This window comes from Nicotiana tabacum, chromosome 22 (assembly GCF_000715075.1).
Source record: "Nicotiana tabacum cultivar K326 chromosome 22, ASM71507v2, whole genome shotgun sequence".
In the NCBI taxonomy this organism is placed as follows: Eukaryota; Viridiplantae; Streptophyta; class Magnoliopsida; order Solanales; family Solanaceae; genus Nicotiana; species Nicotiana tabacum.
In genome coordinates, this window is record NC_134101.1 from 189603526 (window position 1) to 189627710 (window position 24185).

Consider the following 24185-nt stretch of genomic DNA (forward strand, 5'->3'; position numbering starts at 1 on the left):
ATTCATTATCCTAATGATATGTTATATTTTCAGTGATACCCAAGAAGGCTACGACCGCCTAAAAGGGCAAGTCCATGGCTGATGAGACTACGAGTCGAGCGCCACAAGTTACAAGGGCTCGGGGAGAGTCTCAAAGTGAAACTCCATCTTAGACTGCACATACCCACCCTCTCTAGAGGAGCTCCAAGGGGCACCAGCTACAGCTCCAGTGCCTGCCCCAGTACAACCAGCTCCTCAGCCAGATGCATCGGGTCAGGAGATGAGAGATGTTATTCACCTATTAACTCGATTAGTAGCCGCACATGCTCGACATCAGGAAGTAGGTATTGGTCATGCAGATAGGGCCATCAGTGCGAGGGTTCGTGATTTCACTAATTTGGACCCTCAGGTATTCACTGGAGCAAATCCAAACAAGGACCCTCAGGTATTTATCGATAGGATGCATGAGACTTTGAGGGTAATAAAGGCCACTACAACTGAGTTAGTTGATCTAGATTCCTATAGACTTCGGGATTTTGCAGTTAATTGGTACGAGTCTTGGGAGTTGTCCAGAGGTGAGGATGCCCTTCTAGCAGTATGTCGGGAGTTTACAGAGGCTTTTCTTCGTCATTATTTTCCACTAGAGCTTAGACGGGCCAGAGTTGATAGGTTCTTGAACCTTCGGCATGGTAATATGAGTGATCAGGAGTACAACCTTCAGTTTGATTCTTTGGCTAGGTATTCTCCTACTATTGTAGCTAAGATGGAGGATCGGGTTCACCGGTTCGTGATGGGGTTGGAGCTGCACCTGCTTAATGATTGTATGTCGGTCTCGTTTCAGCCAGGTATTGATATTTCTCGTATGCTGGCATACGCTAAGGGTGTAGAGGAGAGTAAGTAGAAGAAGAGGGCCGATCTTGAGCATGATAGGGGCCAGAGTTAGAAAGCGAGATATTTAGGTCCTTCTGGTGAGTTTTGAGGTGGTTAGAGATAGTAGTACCTGAGGTATACAGCCAAGCTATCGGCTAGTGCACCTCCTCAATTTGCCGATAGGAGATTTGATCGTTCCATATATTAAGGGCCCAGTCAGAGTTCTGGGGCCTCTAGTTTTCACTATATGGGTGAGTCAAGTCAGATGAAGGCGCCCCTGCCACGATGTGCTCAGTGTGATAATCAGCATGCCGGGCAATGCCTTGTGGGTTTGGGTGTTTGTTAGACTTGTGGTTATCCATGCCACGTTATGAGAGATTGTCCGATGAGAGGTGGTGCAGGTATAGTTTAACCAGCTGGATCTATAGATGCTTTGTCATCATCAGTACGCCCCTAGGCAAGGTTCACAGGCACCAGTCAGTCGTGGTAGAGGCATAAGTTGAGCATCTAGCTCGAGCGGTCCTCAGAACCGCATTTATGCATTAGCGGGTCGACAGGACCAGTAGTCGTCACATGATGTTGCTATAGGTATATTATCAGTCTTCTCATATGATGTATATGGATTGATTGATCCGGGTTCCACCTTACCATACATCACTCTGTTGGTTGCTAGTAAGTTTGAGATAGAACCTGAGTTGATTAAACCTTTCGCGGTGTCTAAACCTGTTGGGGATCCAATAATAGCTAGACAGGTATATAGAGATTGTATAGTAGTAGTTCATAATCGTTCTATAGTAGCAGCACTATGAGTTAGATATGGTAGAATTTGATATTAAAATGGGTATGGATTGGTTGGCTTTTTGTTACGCTAACATTGATTGTAGATTAAAGATGGTTTGCTTCCAGTTTCCAGGGGAGCCAGGTCTAGAGTGGAAAGGTAATACTGCATCGCTGAGAGGTATGCTTATTTCCTATCTCAAGGCAAGGAAAATGATTATACAGGGCTATATTTATCACTTAGTTCGGGCACAGGTGTGAAAGCAGATTCACCGACCCTTAAGTCTATACCAATAGTTAATGAGTTTCCCGAAGATTTTTCCCAATGAGCTTCCAAGCCTTCCTCCAGAGAGGGAGATTGAGTTTTCTATTGACATATTACCAAATACTTAGCCGATATTTATTCCTCCTTATAGAATGGCACCTGCATAGCTGAGAAAGTTGAAAGAACAACTGAGGGATTTGCTTGAAAAAGGCTTTATCAGACCTAGTACATTACCGTGGGGAGCACATGTGTTATTTTGAGAAATAAAGATGGTTCCTTGCGGATGTGTATTGATTACAAATAGTTGAATAAGGTGACGATCAAGAATAAGTACCCTATCCCGAGGATTGATGATTTATTTGATCAATTGCAGGGTGTCAGGTGTTTCTTGAAGATAGACTTGAGGTCTGGGTACCATAATTTAAGGGCTAAAGAGAGAGATATGCCGAAGATAGCATTCAAGACCAGATATGGGCACTTTGAGTTTCGAGTTATGTCGTTCAGGTTGACCAATGCCGCAGTAGTATTCATGGACTTGATGAACCGTGTGTTCAGACTCTTTCTAGATTAGTTCGTGATTGTATTTATAGATGATATTTTGGTTTATTCCCGCTCAGAGGCTGAGCATGCAGATCATTTGTGTATTGTGCTCAGAGTTCTATAAGAAAGGAAGTTGTATGAAAAATTCTCTAAATGTGAATTCTGGGAAAATTCTATAGCTTTCCTTGGACATATTATTTTAGGTGAGGGTATCCGGTTTGATACATAGAAGATTGAGCCAGTGAAGACTTGGCCTCGATGCACGACACCAACGGAGGTTCGTAGCTTCCTAGATTTGGCAGGTTATTACAGGAGATTTTTAGAGGGCTTTTCTTCTCTTTCAGCACCAGTGACAAAGTTGACTCAGAAGGCAACTAAGTTTGAGTAGACAGATGCTTGTGAGCAGAGTTTCCATGCATTGAAGGACAAATTGACTCCAACACTGGTTCAGACATTCCCAAAGGGGACCGATAGTTATGCTATCTATTGTGACACTTCAGGCGTTGGATTGGGTTCTGCACTGATACAGCATGGTAAGGTTGTAGCTTATGCTTCTAGACTAAGAAAGCATGAGAAGAATTACCCGACCCATGATTTAGATTTATCTGATCTAATTCATGCACTAAATATGTGGAGGAACTATGGGTATGTCATTCATGTTGATATCTATATGGATCATAAGAGCCTTCAATATGTCTTCAAGCAAAAGGAATTGAATTTATCTCAGAGGCGATGGTTGGAGCCACTAAAAGACTATGATGTTGATATTTTATACCATCCAGGGAAGGCGAATGTATTAGCCGAAGCCCTCAACCGTAGATCTATAGGTAGCCTATCTTATTTACAGCTAGAGAAGAACGAGATAGCCCATGAAATTCATCAGCTAGCTAATCTTTGAGTTTGATTACTAGATTCTGATGATATCGGAGTTACTATTTAGGACACGACAACATCCTCTTTAGTAACTGAAGTAATAGAACGCTAGTATGAGGATCTTAGCTAGCTCATTATAGGGATATAGCCCCTCAAAAGGAGATGACATCATTTAAGATTATAGGAGATGGAGTCCTCATATATCGAGGTCGATTATGTATTCCTAATATGGGAGGGCTGCCTCAGCAGGTTATGGGAGAAACTCACTGTTCTCGTTATTATATTGAGTCAGGAGTGACGAAGATGTATCATGATATCAGGGAAATATACAAGTGGGACGAAATGATGAAGGATATAGCAGAGTTTGTTGCTTAGTGCCCTAATTGTCAGCAGGTTAAGATTGAGCATCAGAAACCCGGTGGATTATTGCAAGCTATAGAGATTCCGACTTGGAAATGGGAAGTAATTAATATGGATTTCATCATAGGCTTACCTCGTACCTAGTGTAAGTTCGATTCTATATAGGTGATTGTTTATACACTAACAAAATCAGCCCATTTTCTGCATGTCACGACTATATATTCAGTAGAGCATTATGCAAGGCTTTACATTAAGGAGATGGTATGACATCATGGTGTCCCTATATCTATTAGCTCAGATAGAGGTGCACGGTTTACAGCTAATTTATGGATGTCCTTCAAAAAAAGGATTAGGGACTCAAGCAAGTCTTAGTACAACATTTCATCCCCAGACACACGGTTAGGCTGACCCTACTATTCACACACTAGAGGATATGCTACGGTCTTGTGTTATATACTTCAGGGGTAGCTGGGATGATCATCTTCCACTTATTGCATTCGCATATAATAATAGCTATCATTGCAGCATTCAGATGGCTTTATACGAAGATCTTTATGGACAAATGTATAGGTCACCTATCGGATGGTTCGAGATTGGGGAAACTAAGTTAGTTGGACCAGAGTTGGTACAATAGGCAATTAAGAAGATTAAGCTTATACGGGAAAGGCTATTAATAGCTCAGAGCCGTCAGAAGTCCTATGCAGATAATCGATGACGAGACTTGGAGTTTCAGGTAGATGACTTGGTATTCCTAAAGGTATCACTGATGAAAGGCTTTTATGGTATTGGGTAAGAAAGGAAAGCTTATCCCTCAGTACATTGGACCTTATAAGATTATACGCAGAGTAGGTCAGGTAGCATATGAATTAGACTTGCCTTCCAACTTGGAGTTTGTACATCCAGTCTTTCATGTTTCTATGCTCTGTTAGTGTATCGAAGATCCTTCTAGAGTCTTTCCAATTAATGATGTTCAGGTCACAGAGCAGCTATTATATGAGGTAGCTCACATTGCTATACTAGATAGACAAGTTCAGAGAATGAGAACTAAGGACGTAGCTTCGGTTAAAGTACTTAAGAGAAACAAGAATGTGGAGGAGATGCCTTGAGAAGCTGAAAAAGACATGAAGTCTAGGTATCCTCAATGTTTTCCACTTCCACAGGAGGATCAGACTGAGACATCACAACCTTTAGGTATGTATATGATACTAGATTCTTATGTTAGTTACTATCATTGGTCGTGTGAAGCCATTAGTGTTATTGCTGATTGTGGACCCGTGTGGCTTTGTATTGATAGGTTTGCTATGTGATAGATTTGTAGTATTACCATTATAGAGGATACTCTGCCAAAATTTCTATAAATCTCTTGGAGTTTAGCATTCGAGGACGAATGTTTCTAAAGGGGGAAGATTGTTAAACCTTTTGCGTCCCAAGGTGACGTATAATGAATATGAGACTTGTTAATCATGATTTAAATGAGTTTAAAGTCATAATATGACTATATATGATGTTTGGATATAAAATATAAAGTTTGGGAAAATCGGAATTAACTTGTAGAAAAATCGACTAAGGATTTGCCTTATAATGAAACTTTTTGAGCAATACATTTCGTGTGGTATATGAGGTCTTTTTGGCACATGTTATATACCAAATTGAAGGTTTTTTAATGTAGTTTCCAACACTCTTAACCGTTCAATTATACACCATCTGGATAAAAATATATGAGTGTCTAAAAAGGGCCAATGCTAGGGTGCCAAGCTAGCACCTCTTTGACTTTTCAAAAGTGGATATATATATCCCTTATGTCGTCTCTTTATTCATTGTTCCATAGACCACGACAAATATAAGACCTATCAAAATACCCTTAAGCTCTCTACAAGGGTTTCAAAAATATATTAACATCCCGGTTACGAAATCAGAAAGCGATAACATTAGAACGATCCCTATGACGTAAGTATCATTATATCGCCTCCATTTTTCTTTGTAGTTTGATTTTTGGAAGGTACTTCATAGTTAAGAAAATACCTACTTTCTGTATTAAAGCTTTTAAATATCAAGGAAGGTTGATAAATTTGTTTCCTAAGAGTTAGAACTCACGGAACGATAATCAAAAGCCATAAGTTCGATTTATTCCACTTTTAGTGGACTATTTTGTAGTCCACTAGTGGTGGCTGCTTGTGCTACTTATTTACGAGGTTTTTAAGGATAAAGGGCATGGAGAAACACCACATGTGGTAGGATAGTAGGGTGGTCACTCATCATTGCAATTTCAGGCTAATTGATAACTTGTTGATCGGGTATGTTATGGTATATTTGGGTTTTTTGTTGTATTAAAGGTCCTGAATTGTAGTTAGATTGTTTTTGAGTTGCTGATTATATTGTGTTGTTGTGTCACCTATAGTAGGCTTGAGGAAGTAGTAAAATCAGGGGAAATGATGCCCGTTTTTTTTGTTACAGATTAAGTTACTTCCATTATAAAAATGAGAGAGTCATTCTTAACTTGACAATAGCTTCACTGTCATTGTTGTAGATTAAGGTGCAGTGAGGTGAGTTTAGCATTGTTATTGGACAGATTTCTATATGGTATGTTAAGGCTATCCCTTCCTTCCTTTTGTCATGATCCATATGATACAAACAAAACGAGCAAACACACAACTTTCATAAATGCATCTATTCATAGAAGTTCCAGGGGTGCCTATGTTCTTGATTCCCCATGTGTCTTATTATTAGATCATCTATTCATGGGTCTCTGAAAAATACGTAAAATGATAAAGTTTATCCGAAGGCATGTTGATCTTATGACATTCCGAGAGATCTTATTTATGTACTTCATTATGCATTGCATTCATTTATGCATATACATTTACCCATGACCAGATGTTATTATATAGCGTATATTATATGTATATGGGGTATGGGGAAATGTTAGAGTGTTATATACATACCACCATATGATCAGTTGGTATACATTGATGATTTCGCCCACTGAGGCCGAGATGATATGATGGGATGCCCTAAGAGGATTGATGATGTTATGTATGCATATACCTATGCATCATATGACATTCATACGCACATGCATGACATTATAAATGTTTCAGGATTCACAAAGCTATTTAGACATACAGTTTGAGTCTTTTACGCCATGTTTCTTTTATGTCATTTATGTACTAATATTCATGCCTTACATACTCAGTACATTATTCGTATTTATTCTCCTATTGCTTATGGCCTGCGTTTCATGCCTGCGGGTGCAGGTAGAAAGGTTGATGATCCCCCTCTTAGGATCCTTTCTCAGCAAGAGTTGGTGTGGTCCATTTGATCCGTAGTTGCTATTGGGGTTTGGTACGATACTTTTGTATTCATATATGGGTATGATGTGGCCCCGTCCCATCCTTTATACAGTTGTACAGACTATTAGAGGGTGTAGACAGTCATGTATACCTGGATAGTATGTGGCCATGTTGGCTCGCCCTACCATATTCCGTATATATATGTATATTTGTCTTTTGGCCATGTTTTCCCGTGTATGTTATTCACATGAATCAGTAGTCTATTGCAAGACGTTATGCACGACCTACACTTATTTCATGTTTATATCTTAGACGTATGCTTAGGGGTGTTAGGAAGGTAGAACTCGGGCACTCATCATGGCTCATCGGTTTGGGTCGTGACAGAAAAAATAGTATTATATTGCCATTGATGACCGTTAACTTGATTCACTTCAGATCCTTCAAGATTGGAGATTACCCTTTAACTTGAATTGAAAGAAGAAGAAGAAGATTATCGACAACGTCTTGAGGGTTTGGAGTAGGTCAATTTGGGAGAGAATTTTGTGGCTCTCTTTATATTTATACTACTTGGAAATTATAAGGATACGTGTCTTGATTCATCCACTGAAAGGGCCATCTTGGCTAACCTACACATGTCCATTAAGTGGACTAATTTGGACCTTCCTTTTTAGCAGGTAGGTGACACACCTACTCGTCACCTGATTGGTTAATTAATATGTGTCACATGTTGCCCTTATTCAGTAGACACGTATCATGCCCTCATTTAATAATCACGACATGTGTTAAGTAGTTCAACCTGGTAGGACGAGTAAGTAAGTAGCTCAAGCATGTATCTCATTAAGCAAGTAGCCCAATTTTATGTATCCATTATCTCATTTGTTTTTCCAAGTCTCATTTAGCTTAACTTACTTAAGACTTCGATAAATCTTCCTTAGACTTGTAGAGGGATTTCATTCCTTCTAAGCTTACATTAACCGACTAACGACATACCTTTACATCCGAAAATATGGGGTGTAACAGTCACGGCCCCAATTTCCCTCCATAGGATGTCGTGATGGCACTTAGTCTCTACGACTAGGTAAGCCTAATATTCAATAATAGCTTGACAGAAATAATTAACAAAAATACTAAAACAAGTCTAATAAACTCAAAAAATATCTCATAAATAGAATCTCAACAAACACTTTCTCAAAACAGGTGGAACTGAGTCATAAGCTCTACGGAGTAAGCTAAAATGTCTACTACTTCACTGTCTGAATGAAAAACACAATACGAGTAAAGGTAAAGGAAGGTGATTGTGAGGCCTGCGGACGCCAAGCAGGCATACCTTGAAGTCTCAGTAAAGCGGCTAGCAGACTATCACTAACATCTGGCATAAGCAGGCGTACCTAGATCTTCACAAAAGGATGTGCAAAGCGTAGTATGAGTATACCATAACGGTACCCAGTAAGTATCAAGTCTAACTTCAGCAGACTAGTAATGAGGCCATGTCAAGACACCTACTAGGATATAATAAATAAAATAAAAAGGTCATAACGAGAAGTAGTGAAAAGCGGAGAAATATGCAACATGGAAAAAGTGAATAACACAGGATAATGAAAGGGTTGTAAGCATAGAAATAACATAAATCAAACAATTGAAAAGAACCACATTGATTATATATGGACAACAACTGATAGAACAAGAAAGATCAAAACAACAAGAAGTGTTCCCACCAAATAACTCTTTGCAGCATGATATAAACAACAAGAATCACAACGAGGTACCACCTCATATACAATAAGAATCACAATCAAGGTGTCGTCTCGTATATATCAAGAATCACAAATGAGGTACTGCCTCGTATTCAAAATTTACAATCTCTGTCACAATCTTTCCTTATACCTCCACGTGACCCTTACATTTAAAAAGTTTTGAAAATATTTTTTTGTCCGAAATAGCTACACACACTTTAGCCCACATCAACCTCTAGCCTTATACCGCTGCATGCACATCAATATTACATCACAATAACAACTCGCACCAGAAATATGTCACAACTTGCCAACAATCAACAATATCAATGTTTCCACAATAATAGCCCATGGCTCCACTACAATGTGTACAAGAATATCAACAACAATAATGAATATAAAAATGCTCAACATGAAATATGTCTCAATAATAAATAATTTTGTGTCAACGTGGTAATGGCTTTCACAACTACAACACCAATAACTCAACAATAAGAGAGATAGTGTATAACCACGATATTAGATAAGAATAACTCACAATGGAAGAGATAGTATGTAACAACGACTTTAAATAATGGAAATCAACAATGAAAGAGATAGCATGTAATAATAAAAGAGGCAAGAAGTTCAAGTAAAGCATGAGAGCAAATTATCAATTAGGATGTGGAACAAGTGTTAACGAAATCATTTAAGGCATGTAAGGATAGACTAACACAAGTAATAATAGATTGACTATGAAAATTTAGAACATGATATGACAATTAGATTAAGGTTTGGAAAGAATCTATTTTGCCTAATCCGATCAATTACTACATACAACCCATATACCCACTCGTCACCTTACGTACACAGATTTCACATAACACGAATGACATAATCAATCCCAAATCCTAATGGGTAGTTCCCCGACAAAAAGTTAGGCAAGATACATACCTCAACTAGGCCAAATCAACCTTCGAAAATATCTTTTCCCCTAAAATTTGCTTCTACATGGCTCAAATCTAATCAAAATCAACTTAATATCATCAAAAAATGAAAGGAAAATCAATTACAATAGATAAAGCTACGATGTTTACATTTTTTTTAAAAGAACAAAAGTCAACCCGGGCCCACCCAGTCAGGACCCAGATCCAGTAGTAGATTCCGACTATCCATGACCCACGAGTACATATATGTGATTAGTTTCAAAATCCAAGTCCAAATCAACTCTCAAAACTCAAATTCCTATTTATTTCAAAATCTTGATAAAGTTTCAAAAAAATTCACTTTGATTCACATGATTTTGATGTTAAAACCTAAGATATATTGATGGAATATGATTGAAAATAAATCAGAATTACTTACCCAAAGTTTGTAAATGAAAATCCCCTCTCCAAATCACCTCCTACCGAATCTAGGGTTCTAAAATGAGAGAATCCAAGATGAAATCCCAACTTCAAACCCTTTGGATCAGTTGTTAATGTCGCAATTGCAATATGGGTTCGCAATGGAGAACCCTCGCAATTGTGAGGTATTACTCGCAAATGTGGACATTGTCTGTCCTATGCAGAGGTCGAAATTGTGACTTTGGATTCGCATTTGCGAAGCCTGTCTCCTTTGCCAATGCGACTGTTTTGTCACAAATACAAACTAGCCCTCTACTTCAACTTCTTTGCAATTGTGAGCCAGGTATCGCAATAAAGATACCTGAGGCCCTCCAGCTAAGCTCGCAATTGCAAACTTGGTTTTCGCAAATGCAATACCTAAAGCATCAGCACACCAGATTCTGCAATTTTAGCTCAAACCTTCCCAAGCATGTCTGAAACTCATCTGAGCCCTCGGGGCTCCAAATCAAACATCCACACAAGTCTAAAAATATCATAATAACTTGCTCCCATGATCAAAACATAAAAATAACAGCCAAAACTAAGAATCAAACACTACAATGCATAAGTTCCAAAGTAAAGTTCAAGAATCTCTAGAATTACAACTAAATGTCTGAATCATATCAAACCAACTCCAAATGATATTAAATTTTGTATACAAGTTCTAAATAGCATAACGGGCCTATTCCACGTCCCAGAATCAAATTTTGAGCTCGATAGTTAAACGTCAACCTACACTTAGACTTTTCAACTTCAAATTGCCAAATTTTGGGAAAACAACACAAATCAACCTACAGACTTCCGAAATTAATTCGGGGCATACACCCAAGTCCAAAATCACAGTACAAAGCTATCAGAGTCATCATAACAGGATTTCAGGGTCATTTTCACAAAAGTCAAGGTTTGGTCAATATTTCTAATTTAAGCTTCTAAATCAAGAATCAAAAGGTCCAAATCAGTCCAAAAGCTTTCCTGAACGAAACTAACCAACCCCGCAAGTCATAAAATCATAAACACATGTGTGTGAAGCACCCACAGGGAAAACAGAGCACATTTAAACAAAATAACCGGATTGATCATTAAAGTAGGAATATAAGTAAATAACAAAAGACAAAGATACAACGACAACAAACTAAAGGACTCAAGACATATTCAATGTTGGGATTTGGTCCTTGGTTTGTAACAGCTTTGTTCTTCAATGTACCTGAGAAAAATAGAGGCGACTGCACACTTGAGAGTATATATGTTTTTGGATTGGCCAAATACATCAACAGCCCCTTAAAGTTATCAACACTTTTTACGTAGACATTTTATCTTAACTTTGTTCCATTTGAATACTTTAACCAGGCCTTTACTGTATCGTTCAGAAACAATATGATGACATGGCAAAGCAAGTATCTCTCACATTTTTCAATCGCGTGAAAATGATCTGAAAAAAAACCTTTCATACTTCTTACCGGAAAATGAATATTTTTGCCGAGAATTTTTTCCAGTGGATCTTCCAAAAACCTTTCAGATCTAAAAGCTTTGCAATGAAACCAAATGAGTCGAAGGTGAATTTTATCAGCACAAATTTATTCCAACAAGGAAATGTCGAGTACGTGCTAAACTTGTTTGGTGCATTGGATAAACAACTAACACCCAGAAATTTGTTCCTATTATAGAAAATTAACAAAAAACTTTTGAATGCTCAAAGGTTGTTTTTGTTTGATTGGTCATTAAGGAAGGTATTTTTGGTTCCTCTTTTATTGTGATGGGTGGAATTATGCATGAAGATTCGACGCCGACAAGCGGTGATCAGCAGCAACGACCATGGTGTTGTCATCTTCTCTTTGCCCCATTTTACACAGATTTGAGCCTCAGGGATTTTCAATAAAGGATGGTGCCCTACTGATGGTCGCCCCTCTCTGCCATGTCCATTATTTCTCCATTATTAAAACCAACAATGCTTTGAGAAATGAAGAACAATAAAAGGAAAATATTGAACCATCTCAGTAGCACTTCTTTATCTCTGTAAAAAGGGGCTATTATGCTCTTTCCTTTTCTACTTCTGCTTCTGCTATTACGACCATTGATTTGCACAATTAGCTGATTTTCTTCATCGGAAATTTTTTCTCCAGTCACTTTGGTTACAAACTCTCAGTAGTTTTAACCTAGAAATGAAGAATGAAGAAAAAGAAGAAAAAAAAATTAAATTTCTAGAGAACAAGAAAGAGCTGGAAAAGCAACGGCCAGAAATTGATTTTTTGATGAGAAGGAATCATTGAAGAAGATGAAGATAGTGGGGTGGAGTTCTCGTTTTAATTTTTTTATTTGATTAAGTTAAATACACATGTCCTCAGTTTATTTGTTATTGTGGTATGTGAATTACATGCACTTTTTGTGTCTGGCTACTTATGAATTTTGTGTCTAAACGATACAGTAAAGGCCTGGTTAAAGTATTCAAATGGAACAGAGTTAAGATATAGTGTCTAAGTAAAAAGTGTGGACAACTTTAAGGGGCTGTCGATGTATTTGGCCTTTTGGATTTGTAAGTGTTAGGTTAAACCTTGTATAATATTCTATATATATAAGTGAACACATGAGATCATGAGAGAAGATACAAAGGCATTTTCGGTTTCTAGCAAACTGCAGTGGTGCTACTATATTATTGCAAGTACAGTATAGCAGCTTTAACAACTGTAGAGTTGACTTGCTCGATGACCCGAGGACCATAACCTATCTATTCCCTTTGCAGTTCTCTTATCTGGTTTCCTTGAGAATTAAACCAAACAATTGAGTATGTTACAATAAGCACAAGAGAACTGAATGTATCTGGTTCCTATCTAGTTCTCCCATGAAGTTTGACAAATCATCAAAACTATACTCGCATAACTTATCAATTTTCCCTTTTTTGATGGTAACAAATTCATAATTGATATTCCCTTTGAGAACCAGATTCCCACATGTTCCCCCAACGAATCAGATGTATTCCCCCTGAGAACTAGTTGTTTCCTGTTACACCTCCCTTCATTTTTCTTCCCCCCTTTTGGCATCATTAAAAAGAAGATGAAATAGGCATATGCAAAAAGAAGTCTAGCAACATTAAGTCATGCAACTTGTGTGCACAAAACATGGCCAAAAATAGAACATAAGAGATTAACATTGCTCAAGATAGATAGTCATGCCCATTAATTATAAGTAGAAAAACATAGGAATAGCGGTACTAATCACACAAATATTACAAATTAAAACAACTAAAGTACCACAGTCGTTAATTAGCCCTAAAAATAGGATAACAAGAGTAGATTAGGAAGGAAGGAGTTCAAAAGAAAGGGACACCAGATGGGGGATATAAAGGATTATGGGGTCAGAGCCTTGATGAGACGATCCACTCTTTTATTAGCAGCCCTCTGATCATTGATCAGCTACTACTTTAGGTTCTCAACTTATTTCCTCAACTCATCATTCTTAGCCTGCAAATGGGAAATCATTTCACCCCGAGAGCTGTTGGAACCAGATCCTTGCTAACCAAAGTAGCTTGGACTCTAGAATGGAATTTGAGCTTTAAGACGCTTGATCTCATCATTGGCTGCCTCTTGAGCATAAATGAAATGCATGTCCTCTTTCCTATCCGAGACGTATTCTAATAATCTGCATAACGGGAGACCATAATTACCATCCTTAAAGTCTGTCACCTTCAGCATGTGTGCAATCACAATGCCAGGCAGACTAATAGATGAGAAGGATGATAGTGCTTCTAAGAGAACCAGGTCAACGATGGAAGTGATAGATCTTCTCTCAGCCCTAGGTAGTAGTACCTTGTATAGTAGATCATACAACGGCTGGTATTCTAGCTAAAGAGCCCTTTTGAATGCTCTTTCTCCCGTAGAATGGATTGTTTCTTGATGATCAATTTCTTAAAATTAGGGGAACATGTTCCCTCCACTATTCTCAGCCTAGTTGTTGGTACATTAAGAATTTATCCCAGTATTTTCTCATTCAAAACAATGTCTTTACCATTAACTTTCAGGGAAATTGTATCCCTATCCACCACAAATAGATCGACATAGAAACTTCTCACCTCTTCTTCATAGACCTTTGAACTTTTGATTTCAAAGAAGTGGGTCCACTTTTGGAATTCAGCAATTTCCATAACCTGGTGCATGCCTAGTTGTTTAGTGATCTCAGGGTCAAAGACTCGACCCCACAAAAACTTTTGTTTCTTGAGATTTTCCCGTCTTTCCAACTTAGGTAATTCCACTCTTGGTCTCTTGGAGGAATCACGTTCCTCACTAGTGCTCTGCCTCTTCCACAAAGGCTTCTTCTTCTCTACTTTATATTTGTCCACTATTTCTTCCTTCTCTACTTCATCATCCGTGTCAGTCATAAGTTATTTTTCAAAAACAGGCCTCTGTCGTTTACCAGTAATGGTTTTCTTTGAGTTTTTCCTAACAAGGGGAGCTGTTTCTGCAGCAGGATCCTCATTATCTACCTCAATGACCACAGCTGGAGGCACATCCTCCTCATCAATCATCATATTCTTCACTAGTTTTATTTTCTTCTTTTTCTCCTTACTCACTTTCATAGCATTATCAAGCTCAGCCTTACGATGTGGTCTAGTGGTAGGGAATTTAAGATCACTATTCTTTTTGGCTTTCCCCACCCCTAGCAGGTAAATAGCTTAACACAACTTGATTATCAGTGTCAGTCTCCTCACTTCTAGCAGAATTTTGCACAAATACAGGCCTCATTATAAGATACTCAATTTGTAAAGGAACAATAATATGGAAATCAAAAGTGGGTGAGTCGGCACTGTTCAGGGCTGTCTTGTAGAACCTGGTGTTTCATCCCAAGTAGGAGCAGAAAACTCCCCTTGGGCAAAGGGACGAGGTCCCTTTATTGGTTCCCCTTATGCCTCTGAACTCATCAGTTCCCCATCACCCTGTATTTCCCCTGACTTTATAGTTCCCTCTGAGTCTTTTTACCAACACTACCAGTTATGAATCCCTCAATCACATTCTCTATAACATCTAGCTCATTTTTAAGAGGAGTAAAGCCCTATTTATTTATATCACTATCACTTTTATCAACCTCCGTACCCAAAATTTCTGTAATTGTGGAAGGGGGTGGAAGATTCTCTGTTACAGATGAGATACTCCGGACAATCCCTTCAATGCCTTGAGCCTTAGAAATTTCAAATGATGTGAGCCCTCAGCAACACGGGAACCTGACTCTTCATTCAAACTCACTTTCTCTGCCACAACACGCTAACTCAGAACCTCAACACCTTCATCACCTTCCATAATTTCTTCTATGGTATGAATAAATTGAGAAGTGGATATTGTTTGTTTGGAGTCCACTCTTGTAGCAAGAGCAGATGGAGATGGAGAAGAAATAAACTTCTTGAGATTTTGACTTTTACGTCTACTACTGGAGACCAGAACCAGATGGTTTGGGAGAAGTGAATGTGGGGTTTGGTTCATTGGTAATTGGGGATTTTGTGGGTGAAGATTCTATCTCAGATCTAGATGGAGGTGCTACTTTAGATGGAGATGATCCAGGGTTAGCTTCAGTCATTTTAGGAGATGGAGTTTCTTGCTAAGACGTGGTCGATTTTGGAAGCAAGAAGACAAGAAGAAGAGGGTTTGATAGAAAAGGGAAGTTATGTTCATTGTTTGAAGTGAGGAAAAGACTAACTTTTAGGTATATAAGAAAATGGGGGATTGGTTACAAATGGGTGTAAGAGGGGAGACAGGTTGTCGGGTCGATTTGGAAGGGTTGAAATGTTTGGGCTTAAAGGGAATCAGAAGAGGCAGGAAAAAATAATGACATGGCACCCTAGCAGTTCAAAATGCATATAAGTATAAAAGGAACTACTAACCTGAGTCATATGAACTAGGTTCCTTGATATTTTTGAAAATGTGAGCAACTACTTCAAGCTATGTGCAATGTCATTTGTCACATGTTTGTCCTAAATCTGCCATGTGTTTCTACCTGTAACAGTATAGGGTTGAGTTAGATGTTGCCAAAAAATATTTTTTAGCATTGTAACTTTCCATCCTTTAATATATAATCATCGAGGGACTAGTTTCTTTGTTGAGCTTCATCAACCCCAGCTCCAGACAATTTTTTTCAAATTGTTCTCTTCTCAGTGCTTTGGTGAAGATATCTTCTACCTAGTCCTTCATTTTGCAGAACTTCATACAAATACACCTCTTTTCAACATTGTCCCTCAAGAGGTGTGTCCTCTTATGCTATACCGGATTCTTTTCCATGTTGAGAGCAATTGTGTTATCACACAACAATGACACATAATTTGTAAACACATCAAAATCTTCTAGGTATTGCTTGATCCATAGCAATTGTGCACAACAAGAGGCAGCAGGGACATACTCAGCTTCAGAAGTAGAGAGAGCCATAAAGTTTTATTTCTTTGTACCCCATGAGATCAAGCATGACCTAGAAAATGTATCATTCCAGATGTACTCTTTCTATCCACCAAATATCTAGCATAATCAGTATCCACATATCCAACTAGGTCAAAATTATCTCCCGATGGATAGAAGAGGACCAGGTCCTGTATTCCCTTGAGATACCTCAGGATTCTCTTGGAAGCCTTCAAATGAGATTCTCTTGGGCTTGATTGAAATCTACCACACAACCCAACACTAAAAACAATGTTAGATCTGCTAGTCATCAGATACATAAGAGATCCAATAATACCTCTATACATAGTTTCATTGACGGGAGAACCAGGTTCGTCCATGTCCAGGCGAGTAGCAGTAGTAATAGAGTATCAATGGTCTTGGAATTTTCAATCTAAAATATTTTTAGCCGCTCTTTGATGTACCTTTGTTGACTTATCATGGTCCCTTTTGAGGTTCTCTTTACTTGCAACCCAAGGAAGAAGCTTAGCTCCCGCATCATACTCATCACAAATTCACTTCCTATGGTTTTGCAAACTCCTCACAAAGAGAATCATTTGTCGCACCAAATATGATATCATCAACGAAGACTTGTACAATCAACAAATTACTCCCTCTTTTCTTCAAAAATTGGGTAATATCATTTTCCATTTAGTGAACCCATTCTCAAGAAACAACTTGGCCAATTTTTCATACCATGCACGAGGGGACTGCTTTAACCCATATAAAGTTTTGTCAAGCTTGAAAACATATTCAGGATGTTTATGACATTCAAACCAAAGTCGTTTCTTGACAAATACTTCCCCCTTCAAATATCCATTCATAAATGCACTTTTAAGAGTGATTTGGAACAATTTGAATTCCATATGAGATGCAAAAGTTATGAGAATAATGATGGCTTTCATTCGAGCAACAGGAGAAGATATGTCATCATAGTCAATCCCTTCTTCTTGATTGTAACCCTGGACTACCAAAATTGCTTTGTTTCTTATAGTATTTTCAAACTCATCAAGATTGTTTTTGAACACCCACCTGGTTCCAATCACTATTCTGTCTGAGGGCGGGGGAACCAAGTGCCACACTTTATTTCTCTGAAATTGATGAAGCTCTTCTTGCATAGCAGCAATCCAGTCAGCAACTTTCAATGCTTTCTTGATGTTTTAGGCTCAATTTGAGACAAGAAAGTTGAGAAGGCAAATATATTTCTTGCCTTAGATCTAGTTTAAATACCAGAGTCCCAGGGTATGATCACACTTTGAAGAGGATGTTAACTCTTGTGCTTCCAGTTAAATACTTGAACTTTAGAATGCGAGGGACCAGGTTCCTCCATATTTGACCCATCATTGGCATCAGTAGATATATGAATTCCAATTCTTTGTCCTGCATCAAGAGTACTTGATACAACATCAGCTACCCTATGCTCAGATTTGGTTGCAGTGATAGAGGGACCAAGTTCTTCTATTTCGGCTGGAGGTTCTGGTGCATCTTCTTCATTAGTCTCCCAAACTTGACTCATCAGATCAGTCTTTCCATTTTCCATATCTATGGCTTCTCCAGGAACCTTTGAGAAATCTCCATCTTGATTATCCTTGCCATGTGACCCTTCCCACATGATTCATAAGATTCATCAAAGATCGCATGCACACTTTCCTCTACACATTGTGTCCTTTTTTTGTAGACTTTGTAGGCCTTGCTTTGAGAGGTGTAACCAAGAAAAATACCACAATCACTTTTTGTATCAAATTTTCCAATGCTTCTTTACCTCTATTGAGAACAAAATGTTTGCATCCAAATGCTCTTAGGGAGTCTTGTCAAGCAAGGACCTAAACATGCACCTGTTAATTAAATAATAGGCAGTGTTGACTACTTCAACCAAAAACTCTCTGACACATCACTACCAATCAACAATTTTCTGACCATATCCTCAAGTGTCCTATTTTTTCCTCTCCATAACACCATCTTGTTGAGGTGTTCTAGGAGTAGAAAAATTGTGACTTATACCCTTTCAGCACAAAATTTATCAAACTTTGCATTTTCAAACTCGGTGCCATGAGCAAATCTGATACTCACAATATTATAGGCCATCTTCCCTTGAGTATACTTCACAAGATACTTGCAAGGTTTCATCCTTGGTCCTCAAAATAGAGTTCATGTAAACTTGGAGTAGTCATCAACAATCACAAAGATGTACTTCATTCCTCCTCTAATAAGTATCCTCAGAGGTCCACAACAGATCCCTATGAAGAAGATCCAGTGGCCTTGAGGTATTCACTTACTTCTTTGGTTTGAATGAGGACCTGACTTGTTTTCTTTTTACACACACATCACACACTTTGTGATTCTTCAACATTGACTTGGGCAGCCAGTAGATCAGGTCCTTCTTGATAAGCTTGTTCAACAAATATATGTTTGAAATTCGTTACATAGATATTCTTAAACCTTTTTGCGAACAGAACCACTTCACCAGTTATGAGGTTGGTGACTGTACAGGATTCTGACAAGAACTACACTTTGTTTTCTTTTTCATAGATTCGAGAGACACTTAACAAGTTGCATTTCAAGCCATTCACATAATACACATTTTCAATTTAGTGAGAGAGTGTTTTGCCAATTTCTCCAATACCTAGAATATATTCCTTCTTGCCATTTCACAAGGACACACTCCCACCTTACAGGTCCTTGAGTGAGGAGAAATCATACATTCTTCCAGTCATGTGTTTAGAGCAGTTGTTGTCCATGTACCATTTTTGACTACTTTCTCTCACTTCTACCTTCACAAGAAAATCACTGATTTAACTTAGGAACCCAAACCAATTTGGGTACCTTGTAATGATAGAATGGATGAATCAAACTTAATTTTGTCCATGAAAGCATCACATATTTCTTTGTCAGAGAACCAGGTTCCTTAGCAATAGGTCTCTTTTCAACAAAAACTTTGTTACTCTGGTGAGACTAAATTTTGTCTTTACAAGAGTCCTTGGAATGACCAGTTTGACCACAATGAGTACAAAGCAAGTTATCAATCACAGTTGCATACTTACTATGTGGGTTATAAGAAGCTTTAGCCTTATGGAACCTGATTCCTAGCCTATTTTCACCATTACTTTTATACATAGATGTGATTGTATCAAAGGAACATGTCCACTTAAGTGATTTATCTAGATCATTTGTAATCCTACTTAGGTCCTCCTGAAGTTTTCTATTCTATTCAAATTCAGCAACAAGACTTGATTTGGCAATTTGAGCTCACTTTCAAGTTTAAGATGTTCCTCACTTGCTACTTCCTTTCCCTTAGGCGTGTTCATCCATTTTTCCATTTGATTTTTAACAAGGTATTTTATCTCCTTGTTTCTTCCACTTGTTATTTCAGGTCTACAAGACTACAACTAAAACCACCAAATCATCTCTCTCTAGTTCTACCTCTCTAACTTCTTCAGTTAAAATATTTTTATCATTAATAAGGTTGTGATAAGAACCAGTCAAAACATTTGCTAGAGATATCAGTTTCTTTTGAGAGTAAGATTTCAAGTTTCTTTGAATGTCAATGAAATATACCTCATCATCATCATTTTCCTCATCGTTATCAAATTTGGCCATGAGTGTGAATATGAAATAATTCTCTGTGGATCCACTTTAAACAGCTATCATGGAGGTATCTCCTTGGTCATCCTCACATTTAGATTCTCCGGAGGAATCTCTCCATGCAGTTAGAGCTTGCTTCACAACATTGCCAGTGGCATCTCTTCTATTGAACCTCCGGTTAGGGAACGGTTCTTCTTGACCACTTTGTCAGCATTGTTTTTATAGTGTTCTTGCTTGTGAGGAGGACGTTCTTTGATAAAATGTCCTGGCTTCCTGCACTTATGACAACAATCATTTCCTTTTCTATTTTAGCTGGAACTATCTCTCTTAGGATGCCTCAATTTCTATGAACCATTTTCTGGAATCTTCGAGTGAGATAGGCCATGTCTGTCTCATCACCATTCGAGTCACTATTGTCAGCCTTGAGAACTAGTTTCTTCTCCTTTTTGGGCTCTCTTCTTTCTAGATCTTTCTTTTTCTTCATCTCATAGGTTTTCAGATTTCTGATGAGTTCATCAATGGTCATCATCTGCATATCCTTTGCTTCAGTGATAGCATTTACTTTGCTATTCCAAGAACCTGGTAAAACATTGAGTATTTTCAGGACCAGCTTGTTTCTTGGGATGACTTCTCCAAGGGAGTAAAGCTCATTGATGATGGAGGTGAAATGTGTGTGCATGTCCAACATAGATTCTTCCTCCTTAACCTTGAAAATCTCGTACTCAATAGTAAGCATATCAATTTTTGAGTGCTTGACCTGAGTAGTTCCCTCATGTGCTGTTTGGAGAGCTTTCCATATCTCCTTGGCAGGCTGATAGGCTGAGATGCGGTTATATTCGTCGGGTCCTATGCCACAAACAAGAATCTTCTTTGCTCCGAAGTTCTTCTCAATGGCCTTTCGATTAGCATCCTTATACTCCTTTCTTGTTTTTGGGGACTGTGGTTGTTCCCTCGCCAATAGCTTTCATGGGAACAGTAGGACCATTACAAATCATATCTCGTAGCTCTGAATCCTTAGCCATGATAAAGTCATACATTCTTGTTTTTCACCAACCATAGTATTGGCCGTTGATCTTGGTGGTCTGTTGGTTAATTGTCCTTCATCAAAGTTTGGTGGAGAATCCATGAAGATCCTTTCTAGGTTTTAACCTTTAGAAAGAAATTGCTCTACTAACAATTAATAAAAATTAAGGGTCCACCAAAGTGTATAGAGAACCTGGTTCTCTATCAGTTCCCATTGTAAATTATAGTAAATAAAAAACACACAATATTTTCGTGGAAAATACCCAGCTCACGGGATTAAAACCACGGCCTATCCTAGTAGGATTTCAACTTCACTAACTAAGCAAACTTCAGATTACAACATATTGCAATCTAGGAATTAAACTCTTAATCCCACATCTCTTACAATAACTCTATTGTAAGTCCGTTGTAATAACTTATTACAAAGCTATACACCTGACTAACTCTACTCAAACAACCATAAGCAATAATGTTTTCAATGATGACCTAATAATTGTGTCTAAATAGTTGTGTAGGAATTACAAGTAAGTAGCATAAAACAAAGACACAAAAATACTAAAGGACACAAGACATATTCAATGTTGGGATCTGGGTTTTTGTTTTGTAGATGCTTTATTCTTCGATGCACCTAATGGAAACAGAGGCGGCTGCACACTTGAGAGAACATTTGTTTTGTAATTGCAAATGTTAGGTCAAATCCTTGTAACATGTTGTGTATATATATGAGAGATCATGAGAGTTGTTACAAGGGCATTTTCGGTCTTTAGCAAAATGCATTTGTGGTACTGTACTGTTACAAGTACAATGCAACAGTTTTAATAGTTGTAAAGTTGACTTGCATGATGACCTGAGTGTCATGACCCAACCGATGGGCCATGACGGGCATCTTGTACCTTACTCAATCGAGTAACAACGTAACATATCTTTCGTATTACATCATTATATATACATGACATACGGGCCTAATAGGCCAACATAATCCTTTATAAACTCAAAACATAGGCCGACCAGGCCGTACAATCTTTTATATACACGATATATGTCTACAAGCCTCTAAGAGTACATAAATGTCATAAAGGTCGAGACAGAGTCCCGCCTTACCAAAAAATACACGTCTAAATCATACTAACCAAACGAGCAACTCCAAAGCAAATGGAGTGCACCAACATCTTCCGCTGAGCTAATAGCCTACTTAGAGGGCTCTCGACCTGTCTATCGGGACCTGCAGGCATGAAACGCAGCGTCCCCAGGCAAAAGGGACGTCAATACGAGTAATGTACCGAGTATGTAAGGTACATAAATAAATACATAAGAGAAATGGAAGAAATATAGAGTACATGACTCAACTTGTAAGTCTGAATAACTTTGTAAATCATAAATTACTTTTAGCATCATGCATATGCGTATAAATGTCATGTCGTGCATAGGTGCATGTTTCATAACATCATTTGCCTCTGAGGGCATCCCATCATATCATATTAGCCACTTTGGGCAAAATCATCATCGTATACCAGCTGACCAGGTGGTGGTGCTTATATAACGCCACAACCTTTCCTATATCCCATATACATATATATACATACATATATAGGCGTATATAATGCCGTTTGAATCATATTTCAACCACTGTGGGCAATATCATCATTATATACCAGCTGATCAGGTGGTGGTGCATATATAACGCCGTAAACTTTTCCCATATCCCAGAAACATATATTTACATATATATGCGTATATAATGCCATCTGGTCATGGGTCAATGCACATGAATGCAATGCATGAAAAGTACGTTAATAAAATCATTCAAAATTTCATAAGACCATTTTGTCTTGAGCAATATCATAAAATAAACTTTTTTTTCTCAACTTTCATATTTTTTTGAGACCCATGAATAGATGATAAAATATTATGATACATGGAAATTCAGGAACATAGATATCTCTAATACTTCTATGAATACAGTCATTTATGGAATTTGTGCATTTGCAAGTTTTGTTCGTATTGTATGGATCATGCCAAAAGAAAGAAGGGATAGCCTTAACATACCTATTCATGGAATTATTTGAACAAAATGAAGCTTCTGCTTCCATGAAATATGTTGAACGAAATTTTGACTGAATCCCTTGAAATTGAGAGGAAAACGTTTCTGGTTCTTTGAGCTTTAGAAGGAACAACGTTTGGATTCCTTATGATTCACATTGGATTTGAATGTTGGACAAAATGATCTGCTTCTAATGTCTTTGGCTTAAATCCAAAGACAGAATGTGGTTTCTTAATGAATGACTTACTAAGTTTCCAAAAAAATAATCAAAAGTCTTATTTAAAACTTATGGATAAGACTTTAAAAGTCTTATTTAAGAGTTGTCTTACATGCTCTTGTCTTTGTCCAAGAATGAAATGGATAAGACTTGGAAATTAAGTCTTTTCCTATATAATTCCAAGAGTCCATAGGTAGCCACCTAAGAAAATAAGACCCTTAGTCATTTCTTGAATTATGGATTCTTGCCACGTGTAATTCCTGTTACCCGTTAATTAATTAATTACCCGTATAATTTAAAAATTATCTCAACTTAATTAAATACTACTCTCTTTCAACATACCTTGTACACCTTATTATCATGGCTATGTAGTAATTTGTATGGCACTAGTCCATAAATACCGGGTATTTTAGCTCGGGCCATCTTTTATCCCAAAATGCCAAACTTTGATAAAATTCATTTTCTTAGACTTGCTCCCCCTTTCACTTTCATGAATTTACTAATCACTTGTGAAATAGCATAATCCTTATAATCCCCAAATAATCTTTTCTTTGGACTGATGTCAATTACCTTACGACAAATTAAACGTAAAATACTGCAGGGTGCAACATCGTCATAACTTATTACTGTGAAGTGTAACATCACCGTAACGTAATACTACAGGGTGCAACTTTATCTTAACTTGGTACTGCGAAACATAACATCACTGTAATAATATACTGTTGGGTACAACACTGCCGCAACTTATTACTGCAGGACGTAACATCATTGTAATATATTACTACAGAGAGTGACATCAACGTAACATATTACTACCGAGCATAACATTGTCGTAATATAATATTGCGGGACGTCATATTAACG